The sequence below is a fragment of the Crocuta crocuta genome, unplaced genomic scaffold, assembly GCF_008692635.1.
Source record: "Crocuta crocuta isolate KB4526 unplaced genomic scaffold, BGI_CrCroc_1.0 scaffold267, whole genome shotgun sequence".
In the NCBI taxonomy this organism is placed as follows: domain Eukaryota; kingdom Metazoa; phylum Chordata; class Mammalia; order Carnivora; family Hyaenidae; genus Crocuta; species Crocuta crocuta.
The window spans coordinates 4,618,246-4,628,623 of NW_027531899.1; positions in this window are offsets into that span (position 1 = coordinate 4,618,246).

The following is a 10,378-nucleotide window of genomic DNA, read 5'->3' on the forward strand; positions in this document are numbered from 1 at the left end:
AGTGCAATTGTTGTTCAGGTGGGGAGACAGATCCCTCGCGGGGCTTCCCACTCTTCCATCTTCCCAGAATCCTCCTGGGGTTTCTTTGTGGGCCTATGGAAATGTTCTAAAACTGTTGGATAGTTTGTAAGTATCTATGAATATCCTGAAAACCATTAAGTTATACACTATAAAGATGTGGATTGTATAGTATATAAATTAAGTTACATGAACGTGATTATTTTATTTTATTTTTTAAATTTTTAATGTTTTCTTATTTGTGTCTGAGAGAGAGAGAGACAGCATGAGCAGCTGAGGGTCAGAGAGAGAGGGAGACAGAATCTGAAACAGGCTCCAGGCTCTGAGCTGGCTGTCAGCACAGAGCCCGATGTGGGGCTCGAACCCACGAATGGTGAGATCGTGACCTAAGCTGAAGTCGGACGCTTAACTGACTGAGCCACCCAGGTGCCCCAAGAAAGTGGTTATTTTAAAAAGTGCTTCTCTTTCCATGAGGGAGGCATTTCAAGGGAACCAGCCTGCCATCATCAAGCTGACTGATTCTGTGGAGGGGTGCATTCGGCATGCCCTAATGTGTCAGAGGATTCAGTGTGCGTCTTTGTTGCTCCCAGACTGGGCATTATTGTTGGCAGTAGCCAGATCAGCCTTTGTGAGTGGAGGTTCCTGTTGCTGATCCCATGCACGACTCCCATGACTACCATCCTGGCTACACTGTCAGTGAGCTGGTTGGGCAATGACAGGAGTGGCTGGGGAAAGTGGTTGATTGGTGTCCACAAAATGGGTTGTCTTATCTTCCTAAAATCTTACTTTCTGAGATCACTCTTTGGTGAGCATTCACCTGGGATCAATTATGTTCCTCCTCTGGAGAGGTCTATCTACGTATCTCTTCCCCAGACCTCTTTGTAGCAGTCTCTGACCATCTAGAGAAACCATTTTCAACCAGCCTTTGACCATCTAGCCAAACCATTAGTCACAACTGATGAACTGATATAAATCCATATTTCTGGGCATGTCTCCTTCTAGTCAAAATGGGCAACCAGGTGCACTGCTCAAATTTTCACCCATTAGGAAAATTTGCATTACCCCTATCCCTCAGAAGGAGGCTGCAGTGATTGATACAGCTGTCCACTTTTGGGTGGTGTCTCCATGTCCTGCACAACTCTATGTAAACCAGAGTTTCACAAGTTGTAAAATCTGAGTTTTTTTCTTCCTCAGTCAACTGGTCATAGAGAACTCTCTGTTAGCGATAGCTGAGGTTTGGGAGAGAGAAGGCATTGAAGCAGGAATCAGAGATCTGGACATCGGGGCAACTCTCTCATGCAAAGTACCTGTGCCTTCACAACCCGCTAGAGTCATCTTGTGATTTACACTCCCACAGTTTGCTGCTGTGGAGCATGCCTAACTTTGTGACTCCTTGGGTCATACAACAGGTCATGATACATAGCTCAGTTTGCATAGTATCTTAGCGATCTGTGGTCGGGTAGACAGTCTCTACTAAAGCCCAGTAGAAAACCCCAAGAACTGTTTCTCAAAGGTAGAATAATTATTTTCAGAGAATGATATGACTTTGCTCCAGGATCCTAGAGGTCTGCAGGTCCTACTCCAGGATTCACCTAGAGGGGGGCAGCCAGTGGCCAAACAGCATCCCTATCTACCACTGACACTTCAAGCACCACCATATTAGCCTGAATATGTTACAGAGCTTTCTTTTATTCTGGATCCCAGTCAAAAATGGTGGTTTTTTCAGGTTCCTCAGTACATGAGTTACAGCAGTATTCCCGAATGAGGTATATGTTGACTCCAAAATCCAAAGGGGCTCCCCAGGCATTGTGCTTCTCTTTCAGTGTCAGGAGGGACCACAGGCAGCAACGTCTCCTTCACCTAGGAAGGAATATCTCAGCACCCCTCAAATCGCTGGACCCCAAGAACATTCACTGAAGTGATAGGCCACACATTTTTGTGGGTGGGATTTATTCCCCACTCTTTGGCATAAAAGTGTCCTACCAATGTGTCTAAAGTGGTTGCTGCTTCTTGCTCACCAGATTCCCATCATCATAATATCATCCATGTAATGGGCCAGCATAATGTCCTGTGTAAAAAGAAGGTCCAGGCCATATTATGACGTAGGGCTGGAGCGTTGGTACACCTCTAAGCTGGGACAGTAAAGGTGTGTCTGACTTTGCCAGCTGAAAACAAACTTCTTCTGATGGTTTTTGCTATCAGGTATAGATAAAAAGGCATTTTCTAGATCAATAACTGTATAACAGGTCCCGGGAGATGTGTTGATTGCTCCAGCAACGAAACCCCATTGGGAACGACAGCAATTGGAGCCACCACCTGATTAAGTTTATGATGATCCTCTGTCATTCTCTCTGATCCCTCTGCCTTCTGCACAGGCCAGGTAGGCAAGTTGGTGGGAATCACCACCTTTGCATCCTTCAAGTCTTAATGATGGCACCAATTTCTGCAGTTTCTCCAGGAAAGTGGTATGGCTTTTGGTTTAGTATTTGCCTAGGTGGAGAGAGTTCTAGTGGCTCCCACTTGGCTTTTCTAACCATTGTATCCTCCCTCCATGGTTCAGGGAACCAATGCATCTAAGCATTGAAAAAATATACACAGGTATCCACAGGGTGAGACAGAACTTCCCCCAAACTTCGTTGATCACCTGACCTCCAAAGACTGACTCTAACTAGCAAACCACTAGTTCCTGGGATTTCAGGAACTAGAGTAATTTCCCACCCAGAGTCCAGTAATCCTTGGAAAATATGATTATTTCCTTTTCTCCAGTACACAGCTGCCTGGTAAATGGCCACAGGTCTCTCTGGAGAAGTCTAGGAGAAAGATTAACAGCGTACATTTTTGGCTGTGTAACAGCGTCCTTGCTCAAAGGAACCTAGCCTCTCCTTTAATCAAAGTCTCAAGCATAGGAAGTAATTGAGACACCATTCCTCTGTTTTGGTTATTCAGGTCAGAGTTCACTCACTAGACTCAGAATTCATCCACTTATTCAAATTGAGCAAGACTTTAGTAGCCTGCCCACCTATTTCATTTCTAGGGATTCCATGACAAACTAGTAAATGCCAAAAATCTCTGCAAGTCAGACTATTCTCATCACTGTTTTGGCTTCACTACCCACTGTGGAAACCATGCTGTCTCACTTTTGCTGTGTAAGTGTCACCAGGGTCCCTGCCACCTACGGGTTCCATCATGCCTATTGCATTTAAAGATCCCATTTCAGGGTGCCTGGGTGGCTCAGTGGGTTAAGCATCCGACTTCAGCTCAGGTCATGATTCCGCGGTTCATGGGTTCAAGCCCTGCGTTGGGCTCTGTGCAGACAGCTTGGAGCCTGGAGCCTGCTTGGGATTCTGTCTCCCTCTTTCTTTGCCCTTCCCCCACTTGTACCCTGTCTCTCTCTGTCTCTCAAAAATAAATAAATGTTAAAAAAAAAAAAAAGATCCCAGTTCAACGACAGCCATTTCCACTAGAATTTCTGACTTTCAAAAAAGAGCCACCATAGAGCTCTTCAAAGATGCTAGGGCTCCTTCTTATATGATGCCATGTGACAGCTAATGATAGTGATATCATTCCAGCTCCTTAAACCCAGTGTGTGTGTCTGAGCAACTCTTTTATTTTTTAATTTTTGTTTATTTTTCAGAAAGAGAGAGAGAGAGACACAGAGTGTGAGCAGGGGAGGGGCAGAGAGAGAGAGGGAGACACAGAATCCAAAGCAGGCTCCAGGCTCTGAGCTGTCAGCACAGAGCCTGACGTGGGGCTCGAACTCATGAACCTTGAGATCATGACCTGAACCAAAGTCGGATGCTTACCCGACTGAGCCACCCGGGCGCCCCATGAGCAACTCTTAAATGAGAAAGCCACTCAGTGTTCCAATCTTTCTAACCCTGGGTGGGTTTTTTCCCAGCTTTACTGAGGTATAATTGATGAATAAAAATTATATATATTTCAGATGTACATTATGTTGTTTTGATATATGTACACATTGTGAAATGATTTCCACAAGCAAGCTAATTAACATTTTCATCGCCTCATGTAGTTCATGTAGTTACCTGTGTGTGTGTGTGTGTGCGCGCGCGCGCGTGTGTGTGTGTATGTGTGTGGTGAGAACACCTAAGATCTATTCTCTTAGCAAAATCCAGTATCAGTGTAATAAATATAGTATTACTAACTAAGGTCACCATGTTGTACATTAGATCTCTGGAATTTACTTGTATAACTGGAACTTTGTGCCCTTTGACCCACATCTCCCCATTTCTCACATCTCCCTGTCTCTGGCAACCCTCACTGCACTCTCTGCTTTTATGAATTTGATTTTTATAGATTCCACTTATAAGTGATCTCATGCAGTATTTATTTCTCTGTGTCTGGCTTATTTTACTTAGCACAGTGTCCTCCAGGTCCCAAGCTTTTTTGGATATCTTCCTCTATAGCCGAAGTCAGCAAACTCTACCCTAGGGACCGAACCTATTGTACAGGCTGTTTTTGTATGGCCCACAGGCTACCAAAAATGGGTTTTACATTTTTAATTGAAATAAAATCAAAAGAAGAATAATATTTTGTGGTCCATGCAAACAATATGATTCAAATTTCAATGCTCCTAAGTAAACTTTTATTGGGACACGGCCATGATCATTCATTTACAAATTGTCATTGGCTGCATTTCCACCATAGTGGCAGAGCTGCAGCTGACACTGGCCTATAAAACCTAAAACATATGCTGTCTGGCTTTTTGCAGACAAGGTTTGCTGACTCATGCTCTGTGCTACTCCAAGGAACCTCTGACATTTTGACCTACTCCAGGCCACCTTTAGGTACATATGTCACTCAAACAACCAAGCAAACCTTCACAGATATTCTTAGACCCATGTGTTCAAACATGGAATCCAGAATCTCTGCTCGGTGGGCCCAATCAATATATTTGGCCTGAAACAACTTTATCTTCTGCCACCACCTTAATCCACCTTGACCCATTTCCATACCCATTCTGCGGTTTTCTGCTGCTATACGTTGGCAAATGGAAATGGGCAGTTGTTTTGGTGACCTTCTCGTGGGTCCTACTTTGTACCTCACTCTTTGGGTTCTGTTGAGACTTGAGTGGAGGTATAGGTTTCAGAAGCAAGAAAAGAATGTAGGAAGACCAGCGGCCCCTGGCAAGGCAGCTACCCTTAGCGAAGGCCACACTGCTTCTTCAGGCAGGAGGAGACTAAGCTCCTCAGGCAGGGTACAGGCTCACTCTGTGGGCAAAGAAGACTAGACAACCTTATTAGGATCTGCTCAGGGTGCCTGGGTGCCTCAGTCAGTTAAGCATCTGACTCTTGAGCTCTTGACTCATGGTGTGTGGGTTAGAGTCCTGCATCAGGCTCTGTGATAACAGCACAGAGCCTGCTTGGGATTCTCTCTCTCTCTCTCTCTCTCTCTCTCTCTCTGCCTCTCCCCTGTACACACACTCTCTCTCAAAAATAATAAATAAATAAATAAACAGAATCTCCTCATATATCTCAATCCCAATTTTAAGGCCTCTGTTTCTTCCCATGTGATACTCTAACATTAACAAAAAGACCCTGTGAGGTTGGAAGTTTGATTTGAGTTGTAATTCAGCCACCCATAGGATTTCACATTGAATCTGGTTTTCAGAACTCCTAGCCTGTGCCTGTGGGATGATTTTCCTTCCACACAGTCACAGAAGCTTTTAAGTCCCTTGTATAGCTCTTGGGATGGTAGTGTAAAGCTCTGAGCTCACCATTCTCTTTCCCCAAGTTTTCCAGCACTGTTAGAGGCAACCAAACAACTCTTATATGCCTATTTGTACTAACATGTTCTATGGAAGTGAATACTTGGTCACCCAGAGGCTTGCCTCCAGATTCAGGAAGCCACTGGTACTGATCTGAGTAACTGCTTTACCACTTCATACAATGGGCTATCAGTGTCCCCTTTACCACTGGAAACAGACTCATTAATGCCTTTCAATCTAATTAGATCAGAAAAACAATTCCAGAAAAACCCCGAACTCATCCTTAAGATTTGGCTTTTCTTGAACCACTCTCGGACCAAATTCTGTATCAGCAGAGCAGAACCACTAACACACACACACACACACACACACACACACACACACACACACACACAATTTGTTATAGGAATTTGACCTTTCACTATTGTGAGAATTAGTTAAGCTATCTCTGTAAGGCTATTGTCTCAGTACTTGATGCTGGACTGGAAGTCTATGGGGGAGGCAGTCAGGAAGGAAAGGTAAGTGTAAGGCCAGGATGAGCAAGAACAATCTAGAACCCACCGATGGTGGAACCCACCAACAGAAGTTGGAGTTCCTGAGAATAGACTGAACCCCATGCCATTCTTTTTCATTTTTTTTAAGTTTATTTATTGAGAGAGAGAGAGAGAGAGAGAGCAGGGGAAGGGCAGAGAGAGAGGGAGACACAGAATCGGAAGCAGGTTCCAGGCTCTGAGCTGTCTGCACAGAGCAGCCCGATGTGGGGCTTGAACTCAAGAACTGTGAGATCATGACCTGAGCCAAAGTGGATGCTTAACCGACTGACCCACCCAGGCACCCCTGAACCCCATGCCTTTCTTGTTGCCTGTGACCTTGGTGGTGCAATGTCCTGCCAACACCAGCACACCCCATCCCAGGATAGGCTCACATCTAGCCCGGAAGTTGGAGGAGCTGACAGAGGGAGAGATGGAACAGGCCTGGCTGCCTTCTGCCAATGAGATGAGTGGCAGATAAACAACAGCCAGTGTAAGCCACAAAATGGCTGCTGCTCTAACCCCAACCCAGCAACCTCTGATGAGAATTTCTCTTGCAGGCCACCCTAACCAGAAGCGTACAGGGAGGGGAATGCTGGGAAAGGTCATTTAACCTAGGCAAGAGGACCCATCACAAAGCCACTTCACATGATGTGTGAAGCCACTTCACATAAATCCTGTCTAATTCCCACCGGGAAGAGCTCACCAACCTCGGTAGAAGCAACACCTCACTGAAGCAAGCCTTGGAAGTCCCTCCCAACACCCCAATGAAAGCACAATGTGGTCCCATGTGAAGAAAGCGGATTCCTTCCAGTTAGCGTGATTCGGCCTTAATTCTTCCAGAACAAGAATCTTGTCAGTATTATACTCAGGAGCCTGGCTGCATTACAAGAACAATTCCATTAGCTCTTGGCAAGCCGTCTCTCCCCTGATGTAAGAGTGGAAGAGAAGGCTGCCGTTAAGATATCACACAACAGAAAAAGGGGTCTTGTTCCAGAAAGGGGTGGGACAGCAGATGAACAGCTTTTTGAGAGCATTGGGGGTACTGTTGGAGAGATCTGGGGATGTGCTTTCAGGGTTCTGTCTCCTGGAGGTCTCAACAGACTCCAGTCTTAAGAATTATGTTTGCCTGGGGCTCCTGGGTGGCTGAGTCAGTTAGGTGTCTGACTTGGGCTCAGGTCATGATCTCATGGCTCATGAGTTCAAGCCCTGCATCAGGCTTTGTGCTAACAGCTTGGAGCCTGGAGCCTGCTTCAGATTTTGTGTCTCCTTCTATCTCTGCCCCTCCTCCACTTGCACGTTGTCTTTCTCTTCCTCTCAAAAATGGACATTTAAAAAAATTTTAAAAAGATTTACCTTTTGCTTTCATATTTGAATGAAAACAGCTCGAGTCCCCATCCTTAATTTGGGGCAAGCTCAACACCCTCCCCACCACATCACCAAATTCCTTGGGGCTGTTGTTTTCCATGATGATATTTAGGGTGGATGAGCTAAAAGACTACATTTTCCAATTTCTTTTTGCAGATAGAAGGTGGCCAGTGAGAAGTAAGTAGAGTCTTTGGGGGGAGATCCTGGGAAGTCTTTTTTAAAGGCGTAAACTCACTTAGTGGTGCCTTCCCCAAACCCCCACCTTTTGCTTTGTGTTTTGCTTTTTCCCATGGAATACGACATGACGGGTGAGGTTCCTGCAGCCATTTTGTGATCTTGAGGATTAGAGCCATATGCTAAGCATGGCAAAGCAGTATGTCAGTAGGAGCCTCGCTCCATATGACACCATGGAACCCCTTCTTCAGCCTCGGACTCCACACTTCAGAGTTCCGTTATATGAGAGAGAAATAAATCACCTTTTTGAAATCACTATTGTTTCTGGCTTCTGTCTTTTGACACTGAATAGGGTTTCGGCTTCCAGAATTCTTGGTATGTGAGATAATAAATTTCCTTTGCGGCAATACCCAGTTTCCTCTCTCTAAGAAGATTGTAGTTTCCTGCCCTCTTGAACTCAAACACGGCTCTGCCATTTGCTCTGGCCGATGGAATGCGAGGAGTGATGTGTGTCCTTTCTGGCAGAGGCCACAAGAGACAGCGCGTGTCTCACCTTATTCTCTCTTCTTTCTGTCACTGATAACCAGAACGGTTTCTGACGGTGGCTTCTCTACCAGCTGAGGTCACATCTTGCTCTCAGCCCACCCATGATGGACGTGAGGCGTAGGTACAAACAAACCTTTGCTGTTGTAAACCACTGAGATTCTGAGATTATTGCTGTCGATTTCAAGCAAAAATGGGTTAGCTTGGTGTGAGGAACGAGCAGCTTTTTTGGAAAGGCTAGTGGAGGAGGTTCTAGGCTAAGACTTTGCAAATGATTCCCAGAACCTGATGATAAGAAAAACTTCGCCTCTCTTCCTGTCTGTTTCTTGTTTCCTCTCCCACTACCCGCCACACCAAGCAATTGCCTGTGACACCAGCGGGGTGTCCTACACTTCAGCTCAAGTCTGACACTAACCAGAGTCAATGCACGCCCCACAGGTTAAGGGCTCTGTCCCCACGAGGCTGCCCCCCTCATTTCTGATGCCAACTGTCAGTAGGTCTGTCAAACTTGGCTCCAAATTGGAGGTTCCCACGACTCTCTCACCTTGGATTTGGTTATTTCCTGGAACAGCTCATGGAACTCAGGGAAACACTTATGTTTGCCAGTTTATTATATAACAAAGGATATGATAAAGGATGTGGATGGACAACCAGGGGAGGAGAACATAGAGCAAGGTCTGGAGAATCCTGACTACGGGAGCTTCTGCCCTGCGTGGAGCTGGGGGGGCAGCCCCATCAGGTAGGCTTCATCACGCAGGCATGGCTGACCGTCAACTCAATGTCCAGCCCCTCTCTCTCCTCCAGACGATGGGGTTGGACTGGAAGCTACAAGCTTCTAATCATAACTTGGTTTTTCTGGTGACTAGACCCATTGGGGAGCCTACCCCACTTTGCCCCGTTATAACAAAAGAAACTCCTGCCACCCCAAAACTCCAAGGGTTTTAGGAGCTCTGTGGCAGAAACTGGGACCAAAAACCAATATACATATTTCCTATCATTTTACAGTAACGGAACCAACCCCCGGCGGGTGGGGCTTCTCCCTCCACGTCAGCTGAGGGGTCCCCCGCCCGCCGTCTATGGCACCTTCAGCGTCCTGTTGCTCTGTCTCCGATCCAGGACCCAGAAGCCGTCACCACCCAACACATAACTGCCTTTTTATGTTCGAGTTTGTTGTGTTTTGTATTGCGGTATAACTTACGTGTCCCCAAGTACATAGACCTGAAGCCTGCAGTGAAGTTGGCGCTGCTCTCTGTGACATAAATACGTTCGTGTAACCTGAACCACCATCGTGGGACAGAACATTTCAACCCTCCAAAAAGTGCGCCCTCTTGCTTCGTCTCAGTCAACGCCCCACCCCCACAGTAGGGGCAACATAAGAGTCGTAAAAGCAACTATTGTTCTGACTGATACCACCATCAATTAGTTTTGCTTATTCCAGAACTTTCTATTATTATACAGTCTGGGCTCTTTTGTAGCTGGCTCCTTGCACCCAGGATCATGCTTTTGAGATTCATCCACAACATCATGTGTACCAGTAGCTTCTCCTGTTTATTGCTAAGTACTATTCCCTCACAACATGCCACAGGTTGTATGCATGCACATGTGTGCGTGCGTGTAATATATTATATCATATATATATTCATATTCATATATATCATAATATATATTCATATATATAATGATATAATATATATATAATATATATATAATATATANTGCCAATCACAAACATTTTTAGACTCCCCCTATATGTATATATTACATACTATATATATATCACATATGTAATATACATATATTATAATCATACATCTATACATATACACAATACATATCTCATATGTATATATACTATGTATCACATATGTTTGTTTTCAATGGATTTATCTTTATGGCTACCTTCCACTTACATGAAGCAGTGCTGGTTTTCCATATATGAATGTTCCTTTTGAAATAACTGTACTTAAGGTAAGAAGGGAGGTGATCTTGAGGTGCCCGAGTGACTCAGTCCATTAAGCCT